Source organism: Phyllobates terribilis, unplaced genomic scaffold (assembly GCF_046119375.1).
Source record: "Phyllobates terribilis strain yellow unplaced genomic scaffold, ASM4611937v1 Scaffold_5__5_contigs__length_657084704, whole genome shotgun sequence".
Lineage (NCBI taxonomy): Eukaryota > Metazoa > Chordata > Amphibia > Anura > Dendrobatidae > Phyllobates > Phyllobates terribilis.
Window position 1 is genome coordinate 597,457,195 of NW_027362765.1, and position 21,797 is coordinate 597,478,991.

General features: G+C 43.9%; 1 protein-coding gene across 1 annotated transcript in view; it reads right to left on the bottom strand.

Annotated features, from left to right (window-relative positions):
* The window catches only part of ANXA11 (annexin A11), a 73,419-nt gene extending 51,852 nt beyond the window's left edge, over nucleotides 1-21,567 (bottom strand). Inside the window, exon 1 of the mRNA XM_073686012.1 lies at nucleotides 21,371-21,567. The gene's annotated coding sequence lies outside the window, so the exon portion shown is untranslated. The remainder of the gene's footprint in view (nucleotides 1-21,370) is intronic.
* Between the last annotated feature and the right edge of the window lie 230 nt (nucleotides 21,568-21,797).

Genomic DNA, 21,797 nt, shown 5'->3' on the forward strand with positions numbered 1-21,797 from the left:
AAAGCCTGACTTCCGGCACATCCTGCATGCGCGCCGGAACGCCGCCATGGAGGACAGAGGAGACTCCGGCCGGGGAGCTACAGGAGGCCCCCAGCCCCCAAGACCCTACTCGGCTTTACACGCAGGCGAGTGAGGGGGTCCCGCTCTCAAGGAGACACGGGATCTGCCAAGGAAGGAAGGCCGGAGGCGATCGCTCCCTGCAGCCCAGCAGGTAAATTTAATAGGGCCCTGCTTGCAGGCCGCAGGCACCCCAGGTAACTTCTTTATTCCATAGGGACAGGAAAACACTGGGGATTGTAGCGGGGAGGGGCTATTTAACCTCTTGTTTTCCTGTCCCTAATTAGGATGGGGAGGCTACCTCCCGGGTGTGCTGTCGTGGAGGGGATTGGAGAAAAATATTTTTATTTTATACATTTTTATCTAACTAAGGGGGTGACAAAGGGGATTTGATTTATTTTTTTTTCTTTTGATCACTGATGGGGCCTATCACAGCGATCAAAAGAAACCAATGGGGAAAATTCCCTAATGTTGCCGGGTACCGCCATTTTTCTTTTTACAGGAAGATGACGGAGGGTCGGGGGACGGATCAGGAGATCCGGGAACGGAGGAGGTACCGGGAGAGGCTCAGTAAGCTTTATTTCTCTCTCCTCTGACATGTGTATCATGTCAGAGGAGAGAGAAATCATTGTAACTGTGGACATGCTTTTTTTCGTGATCTTCGTAATTCACAAAATAAAGGCGATCACGTGATCGGGGACCGGAAAACCGGCCCTGATCATGTTTTCCAGGGCCTCAGCTACCCCTCGGTAGCGGGGACCCGGAGAATTTTAGACTCTGGGGGGCGCTATAGCCTTTTTTCCTGTTTGCAGTTTTAAAATGGCAATGAGGGAATAAGGCCCCTTAACGACCGGTTTAATGTGTATCAGCGGTCGTTAAGGGGTTAAAAAATAAGAAACAAACAACAAAAACTGAGTAATCAAAGAAGCTGAAGCAGTGGGAATAAAATAAGAGGGGAAACTGGCCACTTTTGACCTGGTGACAGCTAGTCTTTAAAATAATATTTCCCTTATGTTGTTTGTTATCCTGTTAGCTAGTACTGGAAATGACAAGGTCACCTATCTTTTATGAGGCTTACCATACCTACAGTAGTGATCCCCTCAATTAGAACTGTAATGGAACAAAAACTAAATTTGCATTAAGGATGACAAAGAAATCATAGCTATATACCAGGGCTGTGAAGTCAGTAAGCCAGGACACCGACTCCACGACTCCGACTCCCTCATACATGGCTCATGTTTAAGTGATAAATTTACTGTAGCACAGATTCATCTCAGCTAAAAGTCTAGACCCTTAGATCAGGAATAGGACAGACATTTCTAGGACATTTCATAACTTTCCCAAATGCTCATGAAAAAATATTCCCCAAAAACTGCATTGAACTACTGTACCCAATTTATCATATATTTTAGCAGTCGGTCCATTTTATACCGACTCCACAGCCCTGCTATATACACCAATTTATTACTAACTGTGACATTATAAGTCACTTCAGTGCAACTATTACAGCCTAAGTGAGGACACACTAGAACTGCAAAAGATGTGAATAAGGTTAGTATCTAAGGAGGAACGTTTATCCTTGTGGAGCGTGCCAAATCGGCAAATTGCCTCTTAGGCTATGTGCCCACGATGCAGAAATGAAGCAGAAAATTTCTGCAGCATTTCTGCATCTCCCTGGCAGAAAAAACGCATGCAGATTGTGCATGCGTTTTTCCTGCATAATACATGCGGATCCACATGCGTTTCCGCATGCAGATTGACAAGCGCTTTCCAGGCGATAGCATCACTTGGAAAGTGCTTGACAACTAGGTCACACTATATAAATCCATGCAAACAGCATGGATTTATACAGTGTGAACCGTAAAAATTAAAACAAATAAAGCTATACTCACCCCCGAGGCCCCGGTGTGTGCAGCAGCGCTCGTTCCTGTCTGGTTCCTGGCTGCCGGCATATCGCAAGACAGAGCGGTGAAGGGCCTGCGGTCAAATGACTGTGACGTCACAGCAGGTCCTCAAGCGATGCCGGCATTCAGAGAAAAGCCTTCGGAAAGGTGAGTATAAACTTTATTTGTTATTTTATTCTTTTTTTACAGGTACAATGGTACCCAGGTCTGGATGAGAGTCTCCTCTCCTCCAGAATTGGGTACCATCCGCACATAGAGACGCATAGAAGCCGCTTGTACAAATGTACAGTCGCGGTTTCTATGCGTTTCAATGCAAGTCAATGGCGGGAGTTCCGCTGCGCTTCCGCAAAATTAAATGACATGCTGCGGATTTTTGTACGCAGCATAAACGCTGCGGAAAAATCTGCAGCATGTGCATAGAACATGCGGAATCCCCTTGGGGACCATGGGGTGCGGATTACCTAGCGTTTCCGCTGCGGAAATTCCGCAGCATAAACGCTTGAAAAACGCTACGTGGGCACCCAGCCTTAAGAGAGGAAGAGTACAAGAACTCTAGCGCCACCTATTGGATGCAGCAATCCTAAAAGTCAATATCGACCCTTTAATGAGCTTTATTACAGGACTAAAAAAAAAGTCAAACCAGAAAATCTGTTTTCTGAAGTGTTTTCTGGAGTTTGCCCCTCATGAATGCAAAGCAGGAGAACTGGTTCGGCTGGGTCTCACAGGGGGTCTCTGAAGGGTCTATTGGCAGACATTGCATTCCCACACTCCAAAGACATACTGATAGGGAAATTAGATTGTGAGCCCCAATGGGGACAGTGCCGATAATGTCTGTAAAGCACTGTGGAATTAATGGCGCAATATAAGTGAGTAAAATAAATAAAATACATAAATTCCGAGAGCAGCATTGTATAAGTCTAGTGAATGGAGTATCAGGCTATGTGCCCAAGTAGCGTTTTTGTAGCATTTTTGCGGCAGCGAAAACGCTTGTAAAACCGTCTGCCATGCAAAGCAATGTGAATTCGGATGTGCTGTGCACATGATGCGCTAATTAGCGCGCCAAATTAGCATTGCGTTCCAAAAAGCAGCATGACCCATTTCTACCGCGATTACGCCGCAAATTCGCCGCCATTAAGGAACAGTGAAACGCATCAAACCCGCAGGTATATGTGGATTTTCTGCGTTTCAATTAAATTCAATGGCCACGAATTTGCGGCGTAATCGCGGTGCGTGTGGTACCCGGGATAAAGAGGAGACTACAACTCCTCTTCATCCCAGCTACCACACGGTGAAAAAAAGAAATAAAGTTAAAAATAAAAATAACCTGTATACTCACCTCTCCGGTCTTCTCCCGGCCACGTCCTCTCTCCTCGGCGCCCCGCGGTGTACTTGCAGGACCTGCGGTGACGTCATTTAGTAAGCTGATGGTCACGCGACCGCTGACGTCTGCGGTCAGGTGATGGTCGCGTGACCATCAGCTTACTAAATGACGTCACTGCAGGTCCTGCAAGTACACAGCGGGGCGCCGAGGAGAGAGGACGTGGCTGGGAGAAGACCGGAGAGGTGAGTATACAGGTTTTTTTTATTTTTAACTTCTTAATTCTTTTTTTTTTTTTTAACTATAGATGCAACATTTAAAGCATCTAAGTGGGTCACACAATATAAATCCATGCCAGTTGCATGGATTTATATTGTGTGATCAACTTGTCAACACTTTTCCAAGTGATGCTCAAAATTGCTTGGAAAAGTGCTTGAAAAAAACCTTCTCTCTGGCAGAAAAAACGCATGTAAATCTGCATGCGTTTTTTTCTGCCAGAGAGAGGCAAAAACGCTCTGCATCAAATCTGCTACATGGGCACATAGCCTCAGTGTTTTTCTATCCAGAATAAAGATATGTGTTTTTCTATCCAGAATAAAGATATGTGTTTTATATTTTTCAGGCTCCTTTTTTATATATATTTATTTGCATCCACTATTTATCACCTATCTAGGGGCCCCTTTTTGCTCTGGGTGTGTCTCCTGGAGCCTATACATCAAGTGTGCTTAGAGGAATTAAAACTCCTCTGTAGGTGGAAAGGTTAATTAGTAGTGCTATATAATAATGATGAGCATGGGGGAGGGGGCACTCCCTGAAGAAGAAGGACAGTGATCCCTTCGAAAAGCGTTGGATTTTGTTGCCGCTCTGAAACACTGCAGAGCTTCAGAGACAAACTTACATGGCTGTGATCTGACAGCTTGGGCTGCATGTATCAGCTGACAGGTTCCCTTTAAACATGTTTCTGAAAATGAAGTGTCTGGTTTGGCCTCTTATCCTAAGTCATGTGACAAGGTAGGTTAAAGGGTTGATTTTGACTTTTAGAATTGCAACCTTCAATAAGTGGAACTAGCGTTTGTGTCTTTTTCCTCTCTGAAGAGGCTTTTTGCTTGAGGTTACTATTCCATGACTGTCAGTGTGGCGGTTTTATTGCTTGTGATTTGCACGCCTATGGGTGTAACAGTTATCCTCACAATTTCCCCTGCTGCATTTTCAAAATGATGCCAATATATGCTTGCATAAAAGGCTGACTTAGTATGCAGACTCCAAAATTGCATTTTAGGCATTGAACACTGCTTTCAATGAGTAGTGGATATTATTAGCACAGACAGCAGGGGGAATGTATTAATACTGTTAATGTTACAGTACAAAAAGGATAAAACTAGACGAAACAGGCAAAAACTCCACCCAATTTATCACAATGGTGCACGCTGTGTGATAAATTCCTCCTGGTACTTGGCATGTCAATGTTCATGTCAATTTTTTGGTGCATAACCAACCTTTAGATGCTCCAAATCATGACGATAGAATAATAGTTGGAAGGGACCTCTAGTCATCGTGTCCAACTCTCTGCTCAATGTAGGATTCACTAAACCATCTCATACAGATGTCTATCCAGCCTCTGTTTGAAGGAAAACTCATCACCTCTCGTGGCAGGCTGTTCCACTCATATATCACACTCATTGTCAAAAAGTTTTTTCTACCATCTAATCTGTATCATCTCCCTTTCAGTTTCATTCCATTGCTTCTTGTGTTTCCATGTACAAATGAAAATAAGGATAATCCCTCTACAGTGACAGCCCTTCAGATATTTGTAGACAGCTATTAAGGCTGCGTGCCCACTATGCGTTTTTCAAGCATTTTTGCCGCGGAATTTCCATAGTGAAAACGCTTAAACGCTTGGTAATACGTGCCCCATGGTCCCCAATGATGATCCGCATGTGCTGTGCACATGCTGCGGAAATTTCCGCTGCGGATCATCATTGCGGAAATATACGCAGCATGTCCATTAATTTTGAGGACACGCAGCGTAATTGCCGCCATTGACTTGCATTGAATCGCTTAATATCCGCATGACTACATGAGCACATGCAGATATTAAGCGATTCAATGTGTGGATGGTACCCGGGTCTGGAGAAGAGGAGACTGTCCTCCAGACCCGGGTACCATAGTACCTGTTAAAAAAAGAATTTAAAATAAAAAACATATACTTACAGTACCTTCCGATGTCCCCCGGTCTCCTGTATGATGCGTCCTGGCTCCCCGACGGCTCGCGATGGTCTAAAAGGACCTTCCATGACGTTATTTAGTCATGTGACAGGTCACGCGACCGCTGACGTCGCTGGTCGCGTGACCTGTCACATGACTAAATGACGTCTCGAAAGGTCCTTTCACACCACCGCGAGCCGTACAAGAGACCGGACGCAGCGGAGAAAAGACAGGGGGCCAACAGAAGGCAAGTATAATGTTTTTATTTATTTTTTTTTTTTTACCATTTGTAATCTTTTTTTCAACTATTAACTTGGTCACACTATATAAATCCATGTCGGTTGCATGGATTTATATAGTGTGACCAAGTTGTCAAGCACTTTCCAAGTGATGCTAAAATCGCTTGGAAAGCACTTGTCAACCCGCATGCGGAAATGCATGCAAAGACGCTTGACAAATGCTTCTACTTGGCAGGAAAAACGCATGTAAAATCCGCATGCGTTTTTCCTGCCAGGGAGATGCGGGAAAAATCTGCAGCATTTCTGCATAGTGGCCACTTAGCCTAAGTCTCCTCTTAGCCTTCTTTTCTGCAAGCTGAACATTCCCAGATCCTTTAACTGTTCCTTGTAACATAGTCTTCCTTCAACCTTAAAAACTAAGTCCATCTAGTTCAACCCATAGCCTAACATGTTGATCCAGAGGAAGGCAAAAAAAAACATGTGGCAAACACTAAGCTCCACACTGGGGAAAAAAATTCCTTCCCGACTCCATACGACAATCAGACTAGTTCCCTGGATCAACGTCCTATCAAGGAATCTAGTATATATAACCTGTAATATTATACTTTTCAAGAAAGGCATCCATGCCCTTCTTAAATTTTAGTAGTGAATCACTCATTACAACATCATGCGGCAGAGAGTTCTATAGTCTCACTGCTCTTACAGTAAAGAATCCCCGTCTGTGATTATGATTAAACCTTCTTTCCTCCAGACGTAGAAGATGCCCCCTTGTCCCCGTCTCAGGCCTCAGAGTAAAAAGATCAGTAGAAAGGTCTTTGTACTGTCCACTCATATACTTGTACATAGTAATAAGATCACCCCTAAGCCTTCTTTTTTCCACAGTAAATAACCCCAAGTGTAATAACCTGTCTTGGTATTGCAGACCCCCCAGTCCTCTAATAACCTTGGTCGCTCTTCTCTGCACCCTCTCTAGTTCAGCTATGTCTTTCTTATACACCGGAGACCAGAACTGTACACAGTATTCTAAGTGTGGTCGCACTAATGACTTGTATAGAGGTAAAATTATGTTCTCCTCATGAGCATCTATGCCTCTTTTAATGCATCCCATTATTTTATTTGCCTTTGCAGCAGCTGCCTGACACTGGCCACTAAACGTGAGCTTGTCGTCCACTAATACACCCAGGCCTTTTTCAGTTACAGTTTTGCCCTGAGTTTTACAATTAAGCATATAATTATACATTTTATTTCCTCTGCCCAAGTGCATTACCTTACATGTATCCCCATTAAAGCTCATTTGCCATTTATCGGCCCAAGCTTCTAGTTTACATAGATCCTCCTGTAATATAAAATTGTCCTCCTCTGTATTGATTACCCTGCAGAGTTTAGTGTCATCTGCAAATATTGAAATATTACTCTGTATGCCCCCTACAAGGTCATTAATAAATATATTAAAAAGAAGCAGGCCCAATACTGACCCCTGTGGTACCCCACTGTTAACTGTGACCCAGTCTGAAAGTGTTCCATTAATAACCACCCTTTGTTTCCTATCACTGAGCCAGTTCTTAACCCACTTACATATATTTTCCCCTATCCCCATTGTTCTCATTTTATGTATCAACCTTTTGTGTGGAACCGTATCAAAAGCTTTTGAAAAGTCCATATACACAACATCCACTGCATTTCCTTGGTCCAGTCCGGAACTTGCCTCCTCATAAAAGCTGATCAGATTAGTTTGACAGGAACGGTCCCTCGTAAACCCAAGTTGATATTGTGTCATGAGGTTATTCTTCTTCAGATACTCTAGTATAGCATCTCTTAGGAAACCCTCCAGGATTTTACCCACAGTAGAGGTTAAGCTTACTGGCCTATAATTTCCAAGTTCGGTTTTTGTCCCCTTTTTGAATATTGGCACCACATTTGCTATACGCCAGTCCTGTGGCACAGACCCTGTTATTATGGAATCTTTAAAGACTAAAAATGGTCCATCTAGGACATTACTTAATTCCTGCAGTACTCGCGAGTGTATCCCATCCGGACCCAGGGAATTGTCAACTTTAGTGATTTTTAGACGCCACCGTACTTCTTGCTGAGTTAAGCAAGTGATAATTAATGGAGAATTTTTTTGTTATCACTGATCAGGTTTCCTGTCATGCGATTTTCTTGTGTAAATACTGTTGAAAAAAAAATCATTTACCACATTGGCTTTTTCCTCATCCTCATCCACAATTTCACCCAGACTATTTTTAAGGGGGCAACACTATCATTTTTTAGTTTTTTACTATTTATGTAGTTAAAGAATATTTTGGGATTATTTTTACTTTCTCTGGCAATGATTCTCTTTGTCTCAATCTTTGCTGCCTTGATTTGTTTTTTTACAGAATTTATTTAATTTTCTGTATTTATTTAATGCCTCATCACTACCTTACTTGCTTTAGTTCTCTAAATGCTTTATTTTTGTCACTTATTGCACCCCTTACAGCTCTATTTAGCCATAGTGGTTTCCTCCTATTTCTAGCATGTTTCTTCCCATAGGGTATATATTGTGCACAAGTCCTATTCAGGATGCTAATAAATGTCTCCCATCTCTCAACCGTTGGAAATTTGCCTTCCTGAAGTTTAGTGTCCTTGTAACCCCTCTACTACACATCTTATTAAAGGTTACATGAAAACGTATTATTTTGTGATCACTATTACCCAAGTGACCCCCAACTCGTATATTTGATATGCGGTCTGGCCTGTTGGTTAATATTAGGTCTAGCAGCGCCCCCCTTCTTGTTGGGTCCTGAACCAGTTGTGAAAGGTAATTGTCTCTCATAGTTGTCAAAAACCTATTACCTTTGCTTGAACTACAGGTTTCTGTTCCCCAATGTATTTCAGGGTAGTTTACGTCCCCCATAATAATGACTTCTCCTTGAGTCACTGCTTCATCTATTTGCTTTACGAGGATATTCTCCGCTGCTTCCATTATTTTTGGAGACTTATAACAAACCCCTATCAGTAATTTGTTATTTTTTCCCCCTCCCCTTATCTCCACCCACAAGGACTCTACATTTTCATTGGATTCACATATATTCTCCCACAAGATGGGTTTTAAGGATGATTTTACATATAAACACCCCCCCCCCTCCCCGCCCCTCGCTTGTTTGTACGGTCATTTCTGAACAGACTATAGCCTTGTAAATTAACTGCCCAGTCATGGCTCTCATCCAGCCATGTCTCAGATATCCCCACCATGTCATAATTATTTTCCAACAAAATTAATTCTAATTACTCCATTTTTTGGTGAGGCTTCTGGCATTAGTGTACATGCATTTTATGCATCTCTCTGTACCTCTATTCCTTCTTACTATATTGACTGTTCTAACCCCACCCCCAGTTTCTTTATTTGTGCCCAGGTCATCTATCTTCCCCTAGTTTAAACACTCCTCCAACCTTCTAGCCATTTTCTCCCCCAGCACAGCTGCACCCTCCCCATTAAGGTGCAGCCGGTCCCTAGCGTAGAATCTGTAGCCAACTGAGAAGTCGGCCCAGTCCTCCAGGAACCCAGCCCCTCCCAGTAATCTGTCAACCCGATCAGCAATGTGCCAGACTCGAGCGCCAGGTAGGCAGCACACTGTTCGACGATTCCTGTGACAGATGGCCCTATCGGTTCCCCTAATTGAGTCCCCCACTACCAGCACCTACCTGGCCTGCCCTGCTCTCCTATTTCCCCCCTTACTGGAGCTGACACTCCTCCGGCTTTCAGCGGACATGCCTTGCTGCAGTAGTGCTACCCCTGTACCGACACCCCCCTCATCTGCCAACTTTGCAAACTTATTGGGGTGTGCCAGATCAGGACAAGCCTCCTTGGCACTCTTCCCTCTACCCCTCCTTCTAACTGTCACCCAGCTAGCTGCCTCACTGTCCTGCAGCTCTCTACCACCCTCCCCCACATCTACCCCAGTGAGCAGCGGACTCCTTTCCATATTGTCAATGGATCTCACTGTTGCCAGCTGCTCATTTAGATCCAGTACTTGGGCTTCCAAACGCACAACGTGCATACATCTCGCACAGCAGTATGCAACCCCGACCGGCTGTTCAAGGATTGCATACATGTGGCAAGATGTACACTGGATAGCATTGTCAATAATGGAGTTCATTTCCTAATGGGGATTGCAATAGACAGAAATGATAGGTAAAAAGAAATGTAAAGAACTAATAAAATACAGACAGCAATTCAGTCCAAATTCCTCCCTTCCAAACTCCCTGAATGCAAAGTCACTGAACAACAAGTCACACACTTACTTCCGTTTGCACTTACACTCCGGTCACACTCAGCTCGTTCACGCTCGCTAAGGAAGAAGATTTAAAGAGGTTTTTTTTTCTCCCTTTTAGCAGCAATACACCCTACAGCTCAATGCACTTCCAAAGGACATACTTTGCAGTCTGCTCACCATCATGGTAGCTCTCCTCCAAACTTGCTCCAGAACTGGACACCGTATTCCAGTTGAGGTCTGACCAAGGAGTAGAAGGGGATAATTACTTCACGTGATCTAGACTAAGCTTCTCTTAATACATCCCAGAATTGAGTTTGCATTTTTTGCTGCTGCATCACACTGTTGACTCGTGTAGTCTCTGATCTATTAGTATACCAAGGTCTTTTTCACACATGCTGTTGCTTAGTTCTATTCCTCCCATTCTGTAGATATAATTTTCGTTTTTCTTGCTCAGATGAAGAATCTTGCATTTCTCCCTGTTAAATACCATTATATTAGTCTCTGCCCATTGTTCAAGCTTATCTAGAGCCTTTCTCTGTCTTCTCTAGTGTTAGCTATCCCTGCTAGCTTTGCATCGTCTGCCAATTTGATTATTTTACCTTCAGTTCCCTTATCTAGATCATTTTTAGAAATGTTGAACACCACTGGGGCCAAAACAGAGCCTTGTGGTACCCCACTTGAAACACTTTTGCCTTGCAATTGGATGTACAACCATTTATTACCATTCTGAGTACGATCATTCAGCCAGTTATGAATCTACCTAACCGTAGCCTTGCCAATACCATACTTGGTAATTTTTTCAATAAGGATAGTACGAGATACTTTATCAAATGCTTTGCTGAAGTCAAGATATACTATATCTACCACAGTTCCCTGTTCTACCCAGTCAGTGATTCCATCATGTTATGTGCTTTGCAGAGGGACCCAGCAAGACTGGCACCAAACCATCAAAAGCACAGCCACAGACACACTCGGCACAAGCTGTCCAGCTAGGCAAGCCCTTGAGGGCCGGGAATACTCTTCACCCAGCTCCCAGAAAATGGAAAAGGGACTTTGCCAGAGCCCTTCCCAGGCCCACTGTTGCCGGACAGCTGGCATCTGGTGACACAGTCAGTGCCTAGTCAAGAACCAGGTGAGTTCCTCTGCAAGAACCCCAGGAAGTGAAACTAGAAGAGAAAATGAGAAAACCTCTGAAAAGATAGCAACACTAATGCTAGCACCACTCACCACCACAGCACATAGGAACTGCAATAAACAGCAAAGGACTGAGCAGGGTTAAATAGCTCGCCTAATGATCAGGTGTTGAACGCCTCCCAATCATCTCCATACAGCCACTCCCTGCTAGTTTGAACAGCAGAATGGACAACATCCCACCACTGCATAGTGCCAGACACAGCAGCGTTCCGTGTTGCCTGACAACCATAGTAATCAGTGAGACACGGCATCACGCATCCTCACACATCCTACAACACTAGAAGGGGATGCTCCATATGATTGGCACAGTCTCTATGAACGCGTAGTAACTCTGCCTCCAGGGTTAGGACAATGGTGGCGCCTGCGACCGGAGTAGCGTAGTACTGGACCTGCTCCATTCCCTGGTGGGAGCACAGAACCAGGATTCCTAACACATGACTTGTTTGCTACAACCCCATGCAGGCTCTGGTTAATTACTGTATTCTTCACACATGCGGTTTAATAATTTGTTCAAAGATCTTTCCTGGTATAGAAGTAAGGCTCACTGGCCTGTAATTTTCTGACTCCATCTTCTTTCCTCTTTTGAAGGTGGGGACAACATTTGCCCTTCGCCAATCTTCTGGGACTTCTCCTGTTCTCCAGGAATTTTCAAAAATTCTGGCTAGTGATTCTGCAATTTCCTCAGCTATCTCTTTCAGTATCCTAGGATGTAATTCATCTGGACCAGGAGATTTAAATTAACTAAGCGTTCCCTCACCATCTCTCTGTTTATAGATAGGAATGAAATAATCCACACTTCGATAGCATAGTGAAGATCAGTTGATGTTACATTCGCTTTCTTAGAGAACACAGATGCAGAATAGGAATTTAAAAAGTTTGGCCTTCCCAGCATCATTTTTAAGCACTTCACCGTTTTTATCCTGTAAAAGTCCTATAGCATCTTTGACTTTTCTTTTGCTTTTGACATACCCACAAAATCCTTTTTTATTGCTTTTGGTCTCCCTTGCAAGCCTCACTTTATTACTGGCTAATGTACTAAATGTATATAGAGTCCAACACATTTTAAGTTAAAACTGACATATGGAACAGCAGTCTCAGGAAATTCCCCCTAGGTGATTACCGTAACTAATTCTACGGAGCCGCTGTGTTCACACTGAGAACATTCCCCGAGACGTCTTCCTTCACTCATGCCTTTGCCTCTAGCTACAGAGGAGAATCTGGAATTACTGGTATTTTCTGAACATAGCTGGGACTAACACATTTGTATCGATGTGAACCTGTAGGATCACAACACAGATCAGCATGCACTATGATTTATGTGTATGTATCAAGTTATAGCCAAGGAATATGTTCCATGAAAAGACTGTCGAAGATAGTCAAGCGCTGTACTCTGTCCAGTTAACAATGGATACTCAGCTGGCACTCCATTTCAAGCAAAGGAAGAGACCTGTACTGATGACCAGTGGGGGTCAGCTCATCACTAGCTCTATTCATAGGTAATATGTTATGATTATAAAACAACCGCAACCCCTTGTTAGAAACTAAAACGTTGCACTTTCTTGAGGTGTTGTAGGGAACTTTGAATAAAGATTTTGAAAAATGCTGACATACTACTGCAATTTGTTGGATCCTTCAAGATCTCTATTCGCAGCAAAACAGATCATCCAAATGTTTAAAGTATAAACCATCAATTAAAAAACTGATTCCATGGGATAAAAAATGGCTGTGTCCACATAAAGGCTTTTTATTGATAGATGTCAAAATATTACCCCTTGCCTTTCCCCATTAAAATCAATGGGAAAAAAACTAACAAATACAAAAAAATCAGCTGTGTAAGTTTAGCACATCACATCTGTGAGCTGCATAACCATTTAGATCCAGTACCTGGGCTTCCAAACGCACAACGTGCATACATCTCGCACAGCAGTATGCAATACTAATATGTGACATCTAAATGATCGCGGCCAAGTCGTCAAACAAGTGCTGAATGACTTGAATATAGTTGACCGATATTAGTTATGGACCGGAAATCTGCCCTTGTGAATTGGTGTATAGTGTCTTAAACTGTATCAGAAGTATGAAAATTTTATCTGAAGATCGGGCCTTCTTTCAGCATAAAACAATTTAATAAATAATGCAATCCCAAGCTATGAGTAGAGTATATACGGTTTGATTCTCAATCCTCCTATATTGGTTTGCCAAGAGACACTTCTTTATGATGTTGGAAGACACAATCTAACCTTTTCTGCTTCTCCTTTTCCCTTGTCATAACACGTCACTGTCAAAAGGAGCCCTGCCCATAGCTATACGTGGCAAGAAAATTACAGGCAAGATTTACACAAGTATTCCCTGAAATACCATGGTGTAATGATCACATGATTGATAATGAGCTAATCCCCAGCATTTTCCGGCCAGTCTGTTAGCATACAACCCTTGCTCCAATTCCGTTTTTAATCCACTAGCAAAGCTCAGTTTACAGTTAGTCTTATGGAGAGACACTGTAATTTCTTTCAGGTATTCTATAGTGTAACATACACGGCAGATCTGTTTGTCACCCCAACTTAGTGGAAATTGTTTACAGAAGACCCTTCCCTGTTCCAACGCACAAAAATGAGAGGTCCATAAAGACCTAGTCTGATAAATTTGCCTGGAGGAACTCAAGAGTCCAGACCTCATCGAATGCCTTTAGGATAAATTACAATACTAACTGGGAACCAGATTGTCTCACCCAACATCAGAGCCTGACCATACAAATTATCTTTTCCCAGAATGGGCACAAATTTTCACAGGTAGACCTCCCCAGAATAGTGGAGGATATTATGTTGTAAGAGGGGGTGCAGCTTATTATTGGCAGAATAGGATGTCTAACAAATGTATTTAGGTGTCATATATTGTGGGCATCCTCAGTAACAAATAGCGGCTTAGTCATTCCTGAGGGAAGGTGTTGTCCCAAAGTGCATGTCACTATCAATATCTATACATGCTTCAGGTCTAAAGTCTCTTTCTGCAGTTAGTTCTCAGAACTACCTATGGTCCTTATACAATACCTCTTGTACAATATTATCTGTGGTAATAACGATAGTGGAGAAGGACTGTGATACATATTGTACAATGGACACATTCTGCAGTCTGAAGGCATCGTCATATCTGCCATAACTGGAAACTACCAACTCTTTCTGCAACGTGCTGTGACCTGGCCATGAAGTCACAAGAAAATAGCCGTCATGAACTAGAATAAAGCTACCTCTGTCAGGACTTAGCCTCTGTACTGTATTTACAAGTTTGTGGGAAAAAGGAAACTTCAAAAACATTAACATTTGGCTCCAATATTACTTTCCACCCGCTCAGGAAAGTCCTCCTCTGAGGTCACAACGCCACCATTTTATGCTCCTAGGGCTGGAAACACACTATTTGCATTACAAGCAATAAGCCGAACTGTAGCGCACATTTAACCCACGCATCAACAGGGGCCGTGCCCGAGCAGCAAAGCCAGTACGGGCTTTAGAAGACTGTTCTTCACATTACTATAACCTGTACGGCCAGTTTCTGAAATCCTTGCCCAGATTTCATCTGACTACACGAACACCCAGCAGAGAGGGAAATAAAGGTTATTTAAGAATCCTATTTGTACAGCACACATCTTATTCCTGGCATGCTTCCATACATGTGACTAACAAAATCTCTCAGATGAGCAGATCAACGTCAGAAAAGCTGCACCTATGCTGGGGCGTGTATGGCTAGTAATAGCCCTACACTTGTGCTGACATATGACTGATGAAGGCTGACATATGACTGATGAAGGCTGACATATGACTGATGAAGGCTGACACCACCTAACGGGATCGCCCCATTAGGACAGCGCTCTGTAAAAGACATCAACTAATTATTAGGATTCTGGGTACGGAAAGTATAAAAATTAATGGGAGCTCATCAAGCTGCTAACAGAATGACGTCCAAAGTGAGATATCTTTTATATAAGGTCCATTCACCCATAATGTAACAACCCCTTTAAAGCATACGCTCTCATTTAGACCAACATTTATACAAAGAGCCTTGAACATACAGAGCAGGAGTCACTTATAGGAATTGATCCTTCTCAGAATCAGAAATAATCTAATAATAAAAGTTCTGTCAGATCCCAAACCCAATACTAGCAACCCAATCTCACATTCCTAATTGCATGCACTATTAAATAGATCTCTCAGAACCAATGAGGCTGGTGTACTTCCCTTTAAAAAAATCCATGTCAGAATGGCTGTATATTCTGTTATGAAACTTCTCCTGCCTGATAGCAATATTTGCATCTTATGACTTTAGCTAGAGACTAACAAAATGCTCATCTTAATATGAGGATTATACAACCATACTGACATGGGTTTTCAAAATAAGTACACCAGCCTCATTGGGTCTACGAGATCTATTCAACAATGTACATAATTTGAACAGTGAAATCTGATGACAGATTTGCTTTTAAGAAAAATTTCAGAAGTTATATATTCTATAATGTATATGGGATATAACCTGTATTGCTGGCTGGTAATGAAAATGTATGTGCAACTGAGAAGAAAAGCAATACTTACATATTAGTAAGCATCGCAAAATCAGGTGCCCAACACATTTACTAAAACAAAATATACATTTCCCTTTGCTGACCTTTGTGAACTAGCCATAGTTACATTCCTGTAATACTTCTATTACTAGTATCATTCCATTTATGTAGAAGCAGGTGCCAAATATAGCGCAGGCCAGCAGCACAGAAAACGGCAGCATCTCCATGCAACCGTATCGGTACAAAACAGACTACTGATCCAACATATACCACAGAAGTGCCATGTGTACAAAGCTCACCAGTATATGGAGTAAGGCATGATGTGATAGAGATACATTTACCAGTCTGCATGGTTTGTAGATACTGCCCCAAACGGAAATTCTAGCAGAACTGTAACTTCTTTGGCAGTTGATGGTGGCACCAGGAGTTGCGGCATCTTTTACCAAGTTCACTTCTTGCAGACATACAGTTATATGAAAAAGTTTGGGCACCCCTATTAATCTTAAGCTTAATGTTTTATAAAAATTGGTGTTTTTGTAACAGCTATTTCCGTTTCATATATGTAATAACTGTTGGACACAGTAATGTTTCTGCCTTGAAATGAGGTTTATTGTACTAACAGAAAATGTGCAATCTGCATTCAAACAAAATTTGACATGTGCATAAGTATGGGCACCCTTATCATTTTCTTGATTTAAATACTCCTACCTACTTTTTACTGACTTACTAAAGCACTTTTTTTGGTTTTGTAACCTCATTGAGCTTTGAACTTCATAGCCAGGTGTATGCAATCATGAGAAAAGCTACTTAAAGTGGCCACTTGCAAGTTGTTCCCCTGTTTGAATCTCCTCTGAAGAGTGGCATCATGGGCTCCTCAAAACAACTGTCAAATGATCTGAAAACAAAGATTATTCAACATAGTTGTTCAGGGGAAGGATACAAAAAGCTGTCTCAGCGATTTAACCTGTCAGTTTCCACTGTGAGGAGCATAGTAAGGAAATGGAAGAACACAGGGACAGTTCTTGTTAAGGCCAGAAGTTGCAGGCCAAGAAAAACATCAGAAAGGCAGAGAAGAAGAATGGTGAGATCAGTCAAGGACAATCCTCAGACCACCTCCAGAGAGCTGCAGCATCAACTTGCTGCAGATGTTGTCACTGTGCATCGGTCAACTATACAACGCCCTTTGCACAAGGAGAAGCTGTATGGGAGAGTGATGCGAAAGAAGCCGTTTCTGCAAGCACGCCACAAACAGAGTCGGCTGAGGTATGCAAAAGCACATTTGGAGAAGCCAATTTCTTTTTGGAAGAAGGTCCTGTGGACTGATGAAACCAAGATTGAGTTATTTGGTCATACAAAAAGGCGTTATGCATGGCGGCAAAAAAAACAGCATTCCAAGAAAAACACTTGCTACCCACAGTAAAATTTGGTGGAGGTTCCATCATGCTTTAGGGCTGTGTGGCCAATGCCGGCACCAGGAATCTTGTTAAAGTTGAGGGACGCATGGATTCCACTCAGTATCAGCAGATTCTTGAAATAATGTTCAAGAATCAGTGATAAAGTTGAAGTTACGCAGGGGATGGATCTTTCAGCAAGACAATGATCCAAAACACTGCTCCAAATCTACTGAGGCATTCATGCAGAGGAACAATTACAATGTTCTGGAATGGCCATCCCAGTCCCCAGACCTGAATATCATTGAACATCTGTGGGATCATTTGAAGAGGGCTGTCCATGCTCGGCGACCATCAAACTTAACTGAACTGGAATTGTTTTGTAAAGAGGAATGGTCAAAAATACCTTCATCCAGGAAATCATTAAAAGCTACAGGAAGCGACTAGAGGCTGTTATTTTTGCAAAAGGAGGATCTACTAAATATTAATGTCACTTTTCTGGTGAGGTGCCCATACTTATGCACCTGACAAATTTTGTTTGAATGCAGATTGCACATTTTCTGTTAGTACAATAAACCTCATTTCAAGGCAGAAACATTACTGTGTCCAACAGTTATTACATATATCAAACTGAAATAGCTGTTGCAAAAACACCAATTTTTATAAAACATTAAGCTTAAGATTAATAGGGGTGCCCAAACTTTTTCATATAACTGTATGTAACAACTTACACATAGCCACATTCCGGCTTACAAGGGGTGGACATCCAGCTGATGCCGTACAGGGGCCCAGAGGTGAACGGGAGCCCATGCCGTCTCTACAGTAGCGGCTTATAGTAAGGGCAATCTGGCCTGTCGCTTGAGGCACTAATCTCTGGGAGCCTATGACCAGATTTCCCTCCTCATTGGTGGTACGATGGTCGAGGAGCACACCTGCAGGTCCGCTGCCTACAGTAGACAATAGCAGCGGAACTGCAGGAAACCATCCTCAGCTTACTGCCTGGTGCTTTCTCTATGACTCTGGCACGCATGATGCAATGACATCAGCACACCGCCTGTGTCATTTAGAAAGTACCCAGCCAGAAGAGGAAGGAAGCAATGCCGCAGGATAGAACGTTAAATAGGGACTTATAATGAATTGGGGGTTAGGAGTGGATGCTATACAGGGACTTAAAATGAAGGGGAGGGTGAGAGATAATGAATTTGGGGGGTGGGAGATATTGCTATACAGAGACTTGTAATGAATTTGGGGGGGGGGGGATATGCTATACAAGTACTTATAATGCGGACAGGGGAGAGAACACTAAGCAGGGACTTAGGCTGTGTGCCCACTATGCGTATTTTAAGCGTTTCCGCAGAGGCAATTCCGCCGCAGAAACGCTTAAACGCTTGGTAGAAGACCTGCCATGTTCCCCAATGATAATCCGCATGTGCTGTGCACATGCTGCGGAAGTTTCCGCTGCGGATTATAATTGCGGAAAAATCCGCAGCACTACCAATTATTTTGCGTAATTGCTGCGTTTTCGCCGCCATTGACTTGCATTGAATTGCATAATATCCGCAAGACTACATGTGCACATGCGGATATTAAGTGATTCAATGTGCGGACCGTACCCGGGTCTGTAGAAGAGGAGACTCTCATCCAGACCAGGGTACCATAGTACCTGTATAAAAAAAAAAAAAAAAAAGTTTAAAATACAAAAAACATTATATTCACCTTCTAATGGCCCCCGGTGTTCTATCCCGTACGTCTTGGCTCCCCGGCGGCTCGCAATGGAGTAAAAGGACCTTCCATGACGTCATTCAGTCATGTGACAGGTCACGCGACCACTGACGTCGGCGGTAGCGTGACCTGTCACATGACTAAATGAGGTCATGGAAGGTCCTTTTACACCACCGCGAGACACCGGGGAGACAGGACACATCAGAGAAGGAGACCGGGGGCCATCGGAAGGTGAGTATATGTTTTTGTTTTTTTTTACCATTTTTAATCTTTTTTTTTTTTTTAACTAAACTTGGTCACACTAAATAAAATCCATGCCGGTTGCATGGATTTATATAGTGTGACCAAGTTGTCAAGGACTTTTCCAACTGATGCTAAAATCGCTTGGAAAGCGCTTGACGAAATCGCATGTGCAATATGCGTGATAAATGCTTGACCCTGGCTGAAAAAATGCAGGTACAATCCGCATGTACAATCCACATGCGTTTTTTCTGCCAGGGAGATGCAGAAACGCTCAGGAAAAATCTGGAGCATTTCTGCATTGTGGGCACATAGCCTTATAAAGAATTGTGGAGGGGGAGAGAGGACACAGGCCAGGAACTTAGAATGAATTGGGATTTAAATCACAGTGACGGGTAATTTATAGTTAATGGGAGGCACAGCACCAGCTTATCAATTAATGCTGTGGTCTATATTTGTATTAAGGGGCGCAGTATGGGGGATTTTTTTTTAGACTGTCTCTCACAGGTGAAGTGTACCTACGATAAAAATTACAGACCTCTCCATTCTTTGCAGGTGGGAAAACTTGCAAAATTGGCAGTGTATCAAATACTTATTTTCCCCACTGTATACAATAACACCCCCCAACCTACTGTCTCCTCTCTATTCCTGTAGAATGTAAGCCCGCAAGGGCAGGGTCCTCTTCCCTCCGTACCAGTCTATCATTGTTAGTTTGTTTACTGTAGTGATATTCTTATTTGTATGTAACCCCCTTATGTACAGCACCATGGAATCAATGGCGCTATATAAATTAATAATAATAATAACAGTACTTACTAACACCGCCATTCATTAGAATTCAGGTCACAATTTTGCTAGTTTCCCATTTGGGGTAATGTCTATACATTGGAATAACTTGTAATATTACTAAGACACATCAGATTGCAGGCATGGCGACTATTATGGGATGTAGTGGTGGCTCTGACCGTGGCCAGAAGGGCAGAGCCTGTCACTTAGCTGAGGACTTGTCAGTGCACTGCTGGGTGATAAAGCAATTTCCAGGGCAGGGCATGTAGTAGTAATGCCAGTGCCCCCTGTGTGTGGTGAGAGCAGGGCATGTAGTAGTAATGCCAGTGTCCCCTGTGTGTGGTGAGAGCAGGGCATGTAGTAGTAATGCCAGTGCCCCCTGTGTGTGGTGAGAGCAGGGCATGTAGTAGTAATGCCAGTGTCCCCTGTGTGTGGTGAGAGCAGGGCATGTAGTAGTAATGACAGTGCCCCCTGTGTGGTGAGAGCAGGGCATGTAGTAGTAATGCCAGTGTCCCGTGTGTGGTGAGAGCAGGGCATGTAGTAGTAATGCCAGTGTCCCGTGTGTGGTGAGAGCAGGGCATGTAGTAGTAATGCCAGTGCCCCCTGTGTGTGGTGAGAGCAGGGCATGTAGTAGTAATGCCAGTGCCCCCTGTGTGTGGTGAGAGCAGGGCATGTAGTAGTAATGCCAGTGCCCCCTGTGTGTGGTGAGAGCAGGGCATGTAGTAGTAATGCCAGTGCCCCCTGTGTGTGGTGAGAGCAGGGCATGTAGTAGTAATGCCAGTGCCCCCTGTGTGTGGTGAGAGCAGGGCATGTAGTAGTAATGCCAGTGCCCCCTGTGTGTGGTGAGAGCAGGGCATGTAGTAGTAATGCCAGTGTCCCCTGTGTGTGGTGAGAGCAGGGCATGTAGTAGTAATGCCAGTGTCCCCTGTGTGTGGTGAGAGCAGGGCATGTAGTAGTAATGCCAGTGCCCCCTGTGTGTGGTGAGAGCAGGGCATGTAGTAGTAATGCCAGTGCCCCCTGTGTGTGGTGAGAGCAGGGCATGTAGTAGTAATGCCAGTGTCCCGTGTGTGGTGAGAGCAGGGCATGTAGTAGTAATGCCAGTGCCCCCTGTGTGTGGTGAGAGCAGGGCATGTAGTAGTAATGCCAGTGTCTCCTGTGTGTGGTGAGAGCAGGGCATGTAGTAGTAATGCCAGTGCCCCCTGTGTGTGGTGAGAGCAGGGCATGTAATAGTAATGCCAGTGCCCCCTGTGTGTGGTGAGAGCAGGGCATGTAGTAGTAATGCCAGTGTCCCCTGTGTGTGGTGAGAGCAGGGCATGTAGTAGTAATGCCAGTGCCCCCTGTGTGTGGTGAGAGCAGGGCATGTAGTAGTAATGCCAGTGCCCCCTGTGTGTGGTGAGAGCAGGGCATGTAGTAGTAATGCCAGTGCCCCCTGTGTGTGGTGAGAGCAGGGCATGTAGTAGTAATGCCAGTGTCCCCTGTGTGTGGTGAGAGCAGGGCATGCCCGCGTACCTGCTAGCTGTGCAGTGCGCCGCTCCTCCGCCCGTGTTTCCGTGTCCTCGCCGCTCCTCCTCCCGTGTTTCCGTGTCCACGCCGCTCCTCCGCCCGAGTCCTCCCAGCGTCTCGGCTATGTGAAGTCTGTGAGAGGAGGAGACGGCTCCCGCCCAGCAGCAGGGCGCAGACGTCTGTACATGACACACACTCATGTGAGGGCCGGCTCTCTGGTGCCATGGAAATACTGGGGCGGTGTCTGCAGTTGTGTGGCGCTATTACCTCACAGCTGTCACCTGCACGACTGGCATGCGGTACTGTGCCCTCTGGTATGACACATGGCCACTACACCCAATAGCAGTCTCCCTGGGGCCAGAAGAGCCCCTGCTGTTAGCACCATCCGGCCTCACGAGAGTGCCCACACAGTGCCCACCTCACCTACCGTGGC